Genomic DNA, 13,727 nt, shown 5'->3' with positions numbered 1-13,727 from the left:
CCTCCTGATGTATACGGTGTACGTGCAGATTTCCAATATCACTGAGGATGTTCATAGACCTGTCGATATAAGGAGAGATGTGATCAATAGGAGAATCATTCCCAGCTGGTGGATCTGTAGTATTAGGTTAGACTATCTGAGATCTGTCTCCATTACTACTTGTTTGCACCTATGTGCACACCCCTGGAGCTCCAGACTCCCCGCCACCCGCCCACCACCACTATTCTCCAAGGTCTTCATTATCCAGTTGATGCCCTCTGTAAGGCCCAGTTTCGCGCCACGTCCGGGGCTATGGTACCTTAGGCTATATACTGCCCACTGACTCAGTTACCTCCTGATATGTTAATAGATGACTATCCGCCCGTCCTCCTAATGGATGCCATCTGCTCCCCGCATGCCATGTCTAGTGACAGCCATATATTGCCTTAATGATGACTCCCTATCTGTTGGGCTTAGATCACAGGTATTCCTGATCCCTGCAGTGCCGCTGACAGCCCCCTCCTCATTAGCCATCGCACCCCTTATTATTTCTGCACAGTTATGTGAATCTTGAGATGGTTTATTTGCATTGTGTACAATTCCTATTAATATTAATGACCCCTAATATTGGCAATAATTCGGACCCCCTCCCTTCCCCGGCTGAGCCCCCCTCTCTGCAGCATGCCCATGTACCTGTCACCTGCAGCTCAGTGTCATGTTTTATTCTGTGTGCTTGGCTCCTGTGTGTTCAGCCTCAATCCTTTTCATTATAATTCTTATTTGTGTCTCCTCCTCCTCCTCTGTCCCCCCCCCCCTCTTCTTGTTCTCCTCCTCTGTTCTGCCTTTCTCTCCCTTCTCCCTCCCTCCTTCCTCTCTCCATCTCTCTCCTCCTCTGTCACAGCTGTAGATCTCTGCTCTTCTTCTTCTCCTGGGTTTCTGTGCTAATTATGTGAGTCCTGGGGGGTTGCTTGGTGGAGAGAAGCTCAGAGAGCAGCCAAGGCTCAGAGCATCTCAGGGACCAGATCAGCAGCTCCCTGTGACCAGGGCGGATGGGATGTGACCAGCTGGATTGTGGAGACAGTGGATGGAGCCTGACACAGTGTATGTACATGGTGGGATCTGGCCAGGGGCGACGGCTCAGCGGCTGCTGTGTGCTGGGATTATCCGCTCAGGAGTTCTTTGTATAGAGGATGGAGACTTTGTTTCTATTGTTAGAGCTATAGGGAGCCAGTAGGATACATTGTGCCCAGGTGTCACTTGTACATTGTATCCAGGCAGGACTTGAGCATTGTGTCAAGGTAGGATTTATGCATTGTATCTATGGAGGACTTATAAATTCTATTCCGCACTTATCCAGGTGTAATGTATACATTGTGTCTAGGGGTATGTTATTATATAGAATCTATACATTGTATCCAGGGGGTATTTACATCTAGCGATTATACAACGTTTTAAGGAAGGACTTTACCATGATTTGCAGCACCTATATATGTGTGCCAACCAGGTGCATGCTATAGACCGAACTACTGTGTATACATACATACATTATATGGTGCTCACATATACTGTGTCCAGGTGTGCACTAAGCATCTCATCCATGTAAGCTGTGTACATTGTATTCAGGTGTCACGTATATGTATATTCTATTCAGCAATTCTACAATGTATCAAGGTGGGACATTATATCAGTGCTCACGTATACATTCTATCCAGCACTGATATGTTGTATCCAGGTGTCATGTGTACATGGTATCTATTTGTAGGTCATATATTGTGCCCAGAACCTATACATTGTTTCCTTTGCTATAGACTTAGTCTATCACGTATACATTATATGTCTTTAATACTTTGCACGGTATATCCATTGTTTCAAGCTCATGTATACTTTGCTAGGTATATACATTGTCTCAAGGTATCATTTAATATGTTTCTGTATATATTACATGTCTTAAGGGCTTCCACCCTGCGCCCAGCACTTGTGCATTGTGTGCAGGTTTGTGCGTGTGCTGTGCACTTGCATCGACTCTGGACTGTGAGTGCAAATAGGATTATAATTACAAACGGACAAAACTGGGACACAGAAGTGAATGTATTGTCTCTGTCAGTGGCAGGGACGCTGGAGCCGGGTAGCAGAATGTGTGCAGAATTGCATGTTGTGGGCAGGTGGACACTGCTTGTACTTGTTACCTGTGCAGGGGGCTCCTCTTGTGTTATATATAGGAGTTTGCAGGTGTGTTATACACAGTATACAGTATATGTCATGCCTTGCTAGATTGCAGGTTGTTTACGGAATCATTGCACTGGATTATATAGTAGCTTTATGGGGGATCCTGATTTGATCTCCACCCACCCTTCCCTCCTGTATTCATATATGTGCGTGTAATACTTTGTATATTGTCTGCAGCATATCCCCCCTCTGAGACAGGTCTGGGGATTAATACTCTGAGCCCCCAGGGCTGTTATATAATGTTATATCATTACTAGGCGAGTGGGTGTTGAGCCTTGTCAGTGTGTTATTGTGTTGTGGAGTTGTATTTTTCTTGTTGCATGTGGATGTAGGTTGGTGGGATGACTGTGTGTATGTGATAAGCGCATGGACAATGTGGACATATGTGTGTGGGGGTGTTAAGCCTGTGTGGTAGGTGGTGAGTGTGTGACTGTAGGATCGCTGTGTGCGTCCAGTTGTGTTATATCAGATTTTGTCATACATTTTGCATATAGTCTAAATGTCAATGAACAGAGGGTGGATATTATTTTTGGGTGTTTTCATGTAATGTATTGGGGCTGGGGTCTCTGTGTCTTGTCCATGGGGTCACTATGTATACATACTACTCAGATTTACCAGCACCATAGGTTATGTAACCTATAGCAGAGGTGAATGTTGCAGTGCTGGGGGTGCACAGCCTTGTAGGGTGTGTATTATGGGGAGTGGTCTAATTATGGGTTTGGGTTAATTGTCTGGGCTGCAATAAAACAAATGCACTTTGATGTTTACTGTACATATGTTATGCTGTGTATACCTATATACATGTTATAAACTGGTTACACATGTAATGATGTGTGTAATGTGCTCGTACGGGGATTTACAGTCTGTTTACTAGAGAAGCTTAGAGGGGTGCACGGGGCGCTTTATGGGGTCTCCCACATGCAGAATCATCTCTGTACATAGGATGTCATCCAGGGTAAACAGTAAAGGAGCTAGTTGTGTTATAAATCATGAGCTTCTACCATGGCACAATATAGACTGCAGAGCTAGCACTCTATTCTCCAGAGGGTGATCGGTTGTTGTGTTGTTTACCTTGTCATATATGTTGCATGTGTCCTATGCTGTGAGTGTTACATGCAGTGATACATTGTATCCTCCGGGATCCTAACCTGGGCCTGTGAGCAGGATGGAGCCATGATGGGAGGCGAGAGCCTACAACTATGTGGATACAATGTGATCTGGCAGACATTGATTGATTGAGCCGAGACTTCGCCGCTTGTTATCTGAAGAGTTTTGCATTGACTTATTACAGCTGATTGTCATTTAGCCGCTCCTGCTGTGACCAACTGGCCTGTCCGAGCCCCACTAAACCTCCCGCTCCTGCCCCAGTATCACCAGTAATTACCAGTGGTTTAAGATGTGCTGAGCATACGCTATTGGCCGGGCGTAATGTGGCCGGGATCAGTGTATCAGCAATGTAACTGCACTATGTGAACCCCAATATAGCTGGACTATGTGTACCCCAATATAGCTGGACTATGTGCACCCCAATATAGCTGGACTATGTGTACCCCAATATAACTGGAATCACTGCACCCTCACCATAACTGGAATCACTGCACCCTCACTATAATTGAAATTACTGCACCCTCACTATAATGGAAATCACTGCACGCTCACTATAATGGAAATCACTGCACGCTCACTATAACTGGAATCACTGCACGCTCACTATAACTGGAATCACTGCACGCTCACTATAACTGGAATCACTGCACGCTCACTATAACTGGAATCACTGCACCCTCACTATAACTGGAATCACTGCACGCTCACTATAACTGGAATCACTGCACCCTCACTATAATGGGAATCACTGCACACTCACTATAATGGAAATCACTGCACACTCACTATAACTGGAATCACTGCACCCTCACTATAACTGGAATCACTGCACGCTCACTATAACTGGAATCACTGCACACTCACTATAACTGGAATCACTGCACCCTCACTATAACTGGAATCACTGCACGCTCACTATAACTGGAATCACTGCACGCTCACTATAACTGGAATCACTGCACCCTCACTATAATGGGAATCACTGCACACTCACTATAATGGAAATCACTGCACACTCACTATAACTGGAATCACTGCACCCTCACTATAACTGGAATCACTGCACGCTCACTATAACTGGAATCACTGCACCCTCACTATAATTGGAATCACTGCACCCTCACTATAATGGAAATCACTGCACACTCACTATAACTGGAATCACTGCACCCTCACTATAATGGGAATCACTGAATGTTCACTATAACTGGAATCACTGCACCCTCACTATAATGGAAATCACTGCACACTCACTATAACTGGAATCACTGCACCCTCACTATAATGGGAATCACTGCACCCTCACTATAATGGGAATCACTGCACCCTCACTATAATGGGAATCACTGCACGCTCACTATAATGGGAATCACTGAATGTTCACTATAATGGGAATCACTGAATGTTCACTATACCTGGAATCACTGCACCCTCACTATAACTGGAATCACTGCACGCTCACTATAATGGGAATCACTGCACGCTCACTATAACTGGAATCACTGCACGCTCACTATAATGGAAATCACTGCACGCTCACTATAACTGGAATCACTGCACAGCCGCACTTCATTGCCCCATTTTAATAGTATACGCTGAACTCCATTATATTAGTATATACTGCACCACCTTATAATAATAAATGCTGCACTGCATTATAACTGTAGGGGTTGTATCCTAATAATAACTGAGTGTTTCTCACACAAATGAAGGCCGTTAACCCCCATTATAACCAGAATCTCTTCTTCTGACTGTAACCACTCCCAGAACACGGGAAGAACATGTGACCTCCATGTAGATGTGGCTGGGTGGGACCTGCACCCAGTGCTATCATGTAAATATTTCATGCCCCGGATCTCTTACACTCACAGTATTTTCTGATCACTCGTTACAATGTGTCACCTTTAAGCATCACATAAATGTAGCCCACTCATTCCTTCCACGCCCCCTGTGCCCCCCGCAGCCCCTCGTGCCAGCTATTAATTTTCATCCTGACATGTTATTACTAAATCTCTGCAATAATAAGAGGCTGTATAAAGTATATGAGTATGAGATACAATGATGGGGGTAATGATCCGCCTGCACTGGTGTGGAGGGTATGAGATGCAATGATGGGGGTAGTGATCCGCCTGCTGCCAATGTGGAGGGTATGAGATACAATGATGGGGGTAGTGATCCGCCTGCTGCCAATGTGGAGGCTATGAGATACAATGATGGGGATAGTGATCCTCCTGCACTGGTGTGGAGGGTATGAGATGCAATGATGGGGGTAGGGATCCTCCTGCACTGGTGTGGAGGGTATGAGATGTAATGATGGGGGTAGTGATCCTCCTGCACTGGTGTGGAGGGTATGAGATGTAATGATGGGGGTAGTGATCCTCCTGCACTGGTGTGGAGGGTATGATATGCAATGATGGGGGTAGTGATCCTCCTGCACTGGTGTGGAGGGTATGAGATACAATGATGGGGGTAGTGATCCTCCTGCACTGGTGTGGAGGGTATGAGATACAATGATGGGGGTAGTGATCCTCCTGCTGCAACTGTGGAGGGTATGGGATACAATGATGGGGGTAGTGATCCGCCTGCACTGGTGTGGAGGGTATGAGATACAATGATGGGGGTAGTGATCCATCTGCTGCCAATGTGGAGGGTATGAGATGCAATGAGGGGGGTAGTGATCCGCCTGCACTGGTCTGGAGGGTATGAGATACAATGATGGGGGTAGTGATCCACCTGCACTGGTCTGGAGGGTATGAGATACAATGATGGGGGTAGTGATCCACCTGCACTGGTCTGGAGGGTATGAGATACAATGATGGGGGTAGTGATCCTCCTGTACTGGTGTGGAGGGTATGAGATACAATGATGGGGGTAGTGATCCTCCTGTACTGGTGTGGAGGGTATGAGATACAATGATGGGGGTAGTGATCCACCTGCACTGGTCTGGAGGGTATGAGATACAATGATGGGGGTAGTGATCCGCCTGCACTGGTCTGGAGGGTATGAGATACAATGATGGGGGTAGTGATCCTCCTGTACTGGTGTGGAGGGTATGGGATGCAATGATGAGGGTAGTGATCCTCCTGTACTGGTGTGGAGGGTATGAGATACAATGATGGGGGTAGTGATCCTCCTGCACTGGTGTGGAGGGTATGAGATACAATGATGGGGGTAGTGATCCACCTGCACTGGTCTGGAGGGTATGAGATGCAATGATGGGGGTAGTGATCCATCTGCTGCCAATGTGGAGGGTATGAGATGCAATGATGAGGGTAGTGATCCACCTGCACTGGTCTGGAGGGTATGAGATGCAATGATGGGGGTAGTGATCTGTCAGCTGCCAGTGTGGAGGATATTTAGATGCAATGATGGGGGTAGCGATTCGTCAGCTCCATTTCCGGATTAAATTTACCATGAGTAATATGTAACTCCCTGAGAATCTCCCTCATGACCCCACACAATTGGTGGAATGTTTTCAGCCCTGAGTGGGTCGGAGAGGTGACAGATAAGAGGAGAGCGCGGTCCGCAGGGTAGGATTTGGAGGGAGGATTAGACAGGCCAAGACAAGGCGTCTGTGCAGGACCATTTATTATTTCATCTTCACTCTGGTACGTCTGGGCCGGGGAATTGCAGGTGAAATGGAACACGTTCCTGCTCTGCATGTCGGCCCCCCCGGGTAATGTCATTATACAACCCGGCCGCAGCGTAGAGAGTGCAGGATACAACCCTCCCCGCTCCATTACAAGCTAACAGGGGACTGATCCAATACAAGGTAACAAGGTAATGAAACCAGTCACAAATCCCTAACAAGAGCGCGAGAGACAGAGTCCGGATCCTCCGCTCCATTACAAGCCAATAACGCAATAAACCGCGGGAGGTAACACGACCCTAACAGGATAATGACAGCGAATCGTCCCCGAGGACGCTCCCCGATAACTCATCTGGATTCCTACCCGAATGTATCAGGAGAGACAGCTGGAAACCTGCAAAATGGGCACAGGCCCCCATCCGCCCTCCCTTGACTCATACCAATGGCAGAAACGGCCAATCGTCGCTCTCTAACCCTCCAGAAAGTGTCAAACGCCGCACATGTGGGTGATATTCTCTCCAAGCCGACCGTTTAACAAGTCTCATTCTCCCAGGGGCTAAGGGCTTGTTAGCAAGTTTAACAGCGTTGCGTCCCCGGAGATGGCGACCGCAGGTTCCTGGGAATTGCGATGTCATTCTGCAAGAGGAGAAGAAGTGAAAGAAAGATGGAAGTTTGTACACGACAGTCTGGAACAGGATCTGCGGCCATATCACCCCAATATCCCGTACTTGTCAAACAATGAAGGGAAAGCCCACCGGGGCCCCCAGAACAGAGGCTTGTGAGGGGCCACTATGCTGGAACCAGAAGCAAAGCAAGTTGTAGAGACAGTTGGGGATTCTGCTTATGTGGACTTAAAGGAGAACTCCCCAAAGGCAAGAAATCCATCCTGATAGGGCAAATGGAAATATAACAAAACCAAGAGCGGCCCCTGCAGCTACTATGGGTGTGTATGTATGTATGTATGTATATATATATATATATATATATATATATAGAGGCCTCTGCAGCTACTACGGGTCTGTATATATATAGAGGCCTCTGCAGCTACTACAGGACTGTATATATAGAGGCCTCTGCAGCTACTACGGGTCTGTATATATAGAGGCCTCTGCAGCTACTACGGGTCTGTATATATAGAGGCCTCTGCAGCTTCTACGGGTCTGTATATATAGAGGCCTCTGCAGCTACTACAGGTCTGTATATATAGAGGCCTCTGCAGCTACTACAGGACTGTATATATAGAGGCCTCTGCAGCTACTACAGGTCTGTATATATAGAGGCCTCTGCAGCTACTACGGGTCTGTATATATAGAGGCCTCTGCAGCTACTACGGGTCTGTATATATAGAGGCCTCTGCAGCTACTACAGGTCTGTATATATAGAGGCCTCTGCAGCTACTACAGGTCTGTATATATAGAGAGGCCTCTGCAGCTACTACGGGTCTGTATATATAGAGGCCTCTGCAGCTACTACAGGTCTGTATATATAGAGGCCTCTGCAGCTACTACAGGTCTGTATATATAGAGGCCTCTGCTTCACCGCTCAACTATTCCAGGGGATAAGCTCTGTACATTGCTGTAACTTTCAGGGCTCGTTCACATGGACAGCTTTGCTGCAGGTTTTCAGGAGAGGAAAATAACAAGTAAATTCAAAGCCTGAAAGAAGAAATAAAAAACTGAAATGTAGTATTTCTGCAGCAGAATTTGTAGTGTATTGCTGCAGTATAACCTTTACCTTTAAGTCATATAATATTAATGCCACTTTGTACTGACATCCTCTGTGCTGCGAGTCTTTATGTGCATCACTACAGCATTAGCTGGCATGCTCAGGTAGATCTGGGAGTAGTGCAGGATGGTGGGGTGTAGTCGTGGTCGTGCAGTGCTGCAGCCGGTATTGATTGCATTACAGTGCAGGGTACAGTAGTTCTCACAATCTCTGCTGCCCCCTTGTGGTTTGCAAAGTAAACCAGTTGGGGGGCCTGCTACAGGGAAGGGGGGGGACGGGGTCTCCATAACTAGAGCAGGACAGTAGGATTGGGACAGGGTATTTATGGTTGCAGCTGGTTAGCTCTGTGCGGTCCCTGGGGCCAGTGGTGGAGCCGTGAGGGGTCTAGAAGTCACCGCCACGTCCTAATTCTTAATGGCATCCAAAGACATAAGAAGTCTGCTGTGACTGCCTGGCACAGACTTTACATCAGGGGCTTCAGCCACAATACTGTACAGCGCCCCCTGTTGGGCTGAATTATAACTGGGAATTGCAAAGGCTGAAGGATCACGTAAATGCACAAGTATATAAAGTGCAAGGTGGAGGCTGGAATGGCGGGTTAGAGGGAGGGTCTCCTCTACAAGGGCGGTGCAAAACCCTTCTGGCTTGACGTGGTCACAGGGGGTGGTGTCCAATACGAAGAGTCATGGGGGGGGGGGATACCGGAGCCAAGGCAGTGCCCCCTACTGGATCCATGCCAGGGGCAACCTACTTCTAACCCCTCCACGCTAGTGTCAACCAACCATGAAAATACTTCAGTATGCTTTATGATGTCATCATTGGGTGGGTGACCTGAGGGGGTGCAGAGGGTACAGTGACGACCCGGCCCCTGGAGAATTCAGGGCCCATAAGATCCAATCCAATACATTATTCTTGGGGACCTGATACAGATTTAGTGTCATGTCGTCATCCATTGTCCCTGCTCACAATGCTTCTGGTATTCTCTAGGTTGGATTTACAAACCAGTTATGGTCTAATGCTAAACGCATCACACTTGATGATGTCATCGGATACAGTTGTGTATGAAGTCACTGCTGACTGTGATGGGCCCTTGTATGGATCTTGCAAGGGGGTCCTGAAGAGTTAAAGGGAGGAATCACCAATCTGAGGGTGATGATAAAATCAATGTAATAGACACACCCCAGGGAATGATGTCATCAGAGGATGATGTCATCATTCATCGTTGTTACAATGTTTCATTGCTTCTACCAGTAATGATGGATCTTCCGTGGTCTAATGCTAAACGCATCACACTTGATGATGTCATCGGATACAGTTGTGTATAAAGTCATTGGTGTTGACTAGGTGATGGGCCCTGTATAGCTCAGTCAGGGGGGCCCTGAAAGTACAAACCCATATTATAAAGGAAGTCCAAAGCTTTATAATAGATCAGACATTCAGTGGCTGCTGATGTCATGGGCAGATGATGTCATCACTTCTAGTCTGGGATATTCTACCAGTAATGATGGATTCCTCCATTGTCTAGTACTTGTCACTCTTCATGATGTCATCACATACAGTCGTGTATGAAGTCACTGCTGAGAAGACATTGGGCTCCTTCATAGCTCTTGAAATTGTAAAGACACAATATTTAAAGGAAGTCATAAGCGTGTAATAGATTAGACCCAACATGACTGATGTCATCAGATGGTGATGTCATCGTTCATAGTCTTTGGTTACAATGTTTCAGTTGTTCTACCAGCATTGCTGGCCTCCTCCATTGCCTAGTACTTGTCACGCTTCATGATGTCATCACATACAGTTGTGTATACGGTTGCCATCATTACATGATGATGTCATCATCCATAGCCATTGCTACAATGTTTCCATTTTTCTATGCAGTATTTGCAGACTGCTACTGATGTCTTCCTCTAAATTCTACAGCCAAACTCCTCTAAATAGTTAACCGTGGCGCTTCGGGCCGAGCGTCAGCCGCGCGGTTTGTCATTTCACAAGTTTTCCTCAAGATCCCTGAATCAGCGACAAACTGAGAAAAATCAGGCGGAACTGTTTAGCTCATCGGTAGTCTCAATGTGACGGGAAATGTGTTTTGCTGGCCCTATCTGTCGTCTGTAGCTTTGGGGTTCGCCAGGGGCTTAATGCATAGTGTAAATATAGATTTTGCTTCTGCTGCCTCCATATGCTGCCGAGATCTCTGGGGGTTATTCTGGATATAGGTTTCACTTCCATCCCAGGGTTCTGGAGGCCTAATGTGCTATAGTCACAGGCGTCTCATCTGTCGCAACTTCGGGGTGCGCTCTGCCGGGGGAATCTTCCAGAAATTCTGCCTTTAACACAAACTGTAATAAATTTGCAGCTCAAACCAGAAGATTCCTAAAAAAAAAAAACATGAAACGTCTGCAGAAGCAAAAACACGCGGCTCCTTAATCTTTAGAGAGGGAGAAGGGGAGGAGGGAGAGCGGTAATGGATAGAGGCATGATGAAAGGATAAAGAAGAAGAGAGACAAGGAGATGAGAATGCAATACAGGACGGGGAAGAAAAGGCCCGTGTTAGATAGAGCCGCGATACCGCCGCCACCGCACTGAAGCCTCCGAGGCGCGCCGCTATCCAGGTGCCCGGATCTTAATAGGATAATGTGGGATTTGCGCTGCTTTCCCGGGATGGAGCTGCCATGATGTTCTCCAGATGTTCCGACAATAATTAGCTCTTGTGGAGATAATATCAGGTGGGTGAGATGATGAGGAGTGCGATGGGGCGGCCATTGTGATGATGAAGACGTGCTGAGATCAAACAGGGGCAATGATTTTGTAATGATGCTCCAGCGTGAGTTATGTGATGATGCGATGGAGGAGGCAGAAGGGGGGAGGGGAACATGGCTGCGCTCTACCAGGAACAGCGCCACACTGGTCTATAGGTCGTATCTGGTATTACAGCTCAGTTACACTGAAGGAAATGAGGCTGAGAAACAGCAACACATAAAACCCGCACATGGAAATATCAGGGGAGCCGCTCTTATGGGGCCCAACAACTAGGGGCCAATCTACACAAACGTGCAGCTAGTGATGTCTACAAAAGATCAAGGCTGACTATTACATCATTACATTATTATATCTTATGCTGTGATGTCACAACTTACCTGAAAACCTTTCATTGGGGGCAGTATAACTAATTCCTGTACTGTGACATCACTGTGTGTATTATCCTGTACTGTGACATCACTGTGTGTATTATCCTGTACTGTGACATCACTGTGTGTATTACCCTGTACTGTGACATCACTGTGTGTATTATCTCTGTACTGTGACATCACTGTGTGTATTATCCTGTACTGTGACATCACTGTGTGTATTATCCTGTACTGTGACATCACTGTGTGTATTATCCTGTACTGTGACATCACTGTGTGTATTATCTCTGTACTGTGACATCACTGTGTGTATTATCTCTGTACTGTGACATCACTGTGTGTATTATCTCTGTACTGTGACATCACTGTGTGTATTATCCTGTACTGTGACATCACTGTGTGTATTATCTCTGTACTGTGACATCACTGTGTGTATTATCCTGTACTGTGACATCACTGTGTGTATTATCCTGTACTGTGACATCACTGTGTGTATTATCTCTGTACTGTGACATCACTGTGTGTATTATCCTGTACTGTGACATCACTGTGTGTATTATCCTGTACTGTGACATCACTGTGTGTATTATCTCTGTACTGTGACATCACTGTGTGTATTATCTCTGTACTGTGACATCACTGTGTGTATTATCTCTGTACTGTGACATCACTGTGTGTATTATCCTGTACTGTGACATCACTGTCTGTATTATCCTGTACTGTGACATCACTGTCTGTATTATCCTGTACTGTGACATCACTGTGTGTATTATCTCTGTACTGTGACATCACTGTGTGTATTATCTCTGTACTGTGACATCACTGTGTGTATTATCCCTGTACTGTGACATCACTGTGTGTATTATCCTGTACTGTGACATCACTGTGTGTATTATCCTGTACTGTGACATCACTGTGTGTATTATCCTGTACTGTGACATCACTGTGTGTATTATCCTGTACTGTGACATCACTGTGTGTATTATCTCTGTACTGTGACATCACTGTGTGTATTATCTCTGTACTGTGACATCACTGTGTGTATTATCCCTGTACTGTGACATCACTGTGTGTATTATCCTGTACTGTGACATCACTGTGTGTATTATCCTGTACTGTGACATCATTGTGTGTATTATCTCTGTACTGTGACATCACTGTGTGTATTATCCCTGTACTGTGACATCACTGTGTGTATTATCCTGTACTGTGACATCACTGTGTGTATTATCTCTGTACTGTGACATCACTGTGTGTATTATCTCTGTACTGTGACATCACTGTGTGCATTATCTCTGTACTGTGACATCACTGTGTGTATTATCCTGTACTGTGACATCACTGTCTGTATTATCTCTGTACTGTGACATCACTGTGTGTATTATCTCTGTACTGTGACATCACTGTGTGCATTATCTCTGTACTGTGACATCACTGTGTGTATTATCCTGTACTGTGACATCACTGTCTGTATTATCTCTGTACTGTGACATCACTGTGTGTATTATCCTGTACTGTGACATCACTGTGTGTATTATCCTGTACTGTGACGTCACTGTGTGTATTATCCTGTACTGTGACGTCACTGTGTGTATTATCTCTGTACTGTGACATCACTGTGTGTATTATCCTGTACTGTGACGTCACTGTGTGTATTATCTCTGTACTGTGACATCACTGTGTGTATTATCTCTGTACTGTGACATCACTGTGTGTATTATCTCTGTACTGTGACATCACTGTGTGTATTATCTCTGTACTGTGACATCACTGTGTCTATTATCCTGTACTGTGACATCACTGTGTGTATTATCTCTGTACTGTGACATCACTGTGTGTATTATCTCTGTACTGTGACATCACTGTGTGTATTATCCTGTACTGTGACATCACTGTGTGTATTATCCTGTACTGTGACATCACTGTGTGTATTATCTCTGTACTGTGACATCACTGTGTGTATTATCCTGTAC

General features: G+C 45.8%; 2 protein-coding genes across 5 annotated transcripts in view; both read left to right on the top strand.

Annotated features, from left to right (window-relative positions):
* Positions 1–13,727, top strand: part of LRRN1 (leucine rich repeat neuronal 1) — a 317,960-nt gene that overhangs the window by 44,818 nt on the left and 259,415 nt on the right. The window lies entirely within an intron of this gene.
* LOC142217954 (contactin-4-like) overlaps positions 1–13,727 on the top strand; it is a 170,050-nt gene that overhangs the window by 56,716 nt on the left and 99,607 nt on the right. For 2 of the 4 annotated variants that reach the window (XM_075286294.1, XM_075286297.1), the window contains exon 1: positions 882–1,080. The exons of 1 other annotated variant lie outside the window; for it this stretch is intronic. The gene's annotated coding sequence lies outside the window, so the exon portion shown is untranslated. Of the gene's footprint in view, positions 1–881; positions 1,081–1,167; positions 1,278–13,727 lie in introns of those variants that run through there. One more of the 4 variants, XM_075286296.1, reaches the window with a different exon arrangement.

Source organism: Leptodactylus fuscus, chromosome 9 (assembly GCF_031893055.1).
Source record: "Leptodactylus fuscus isolate aLepFus1 chromosome 9, aLepFus1.hap2, whole genome shotgun sequence".
NCBI lineage: Eukaryota > Metazoa > Chordata > Amphibia > Anura > Leptodactylidae > Leptodactylus > Leptodactylus fuscus.
This window is presented reverse-complemented; position numbering and strand designations above follow the sequence as displayed.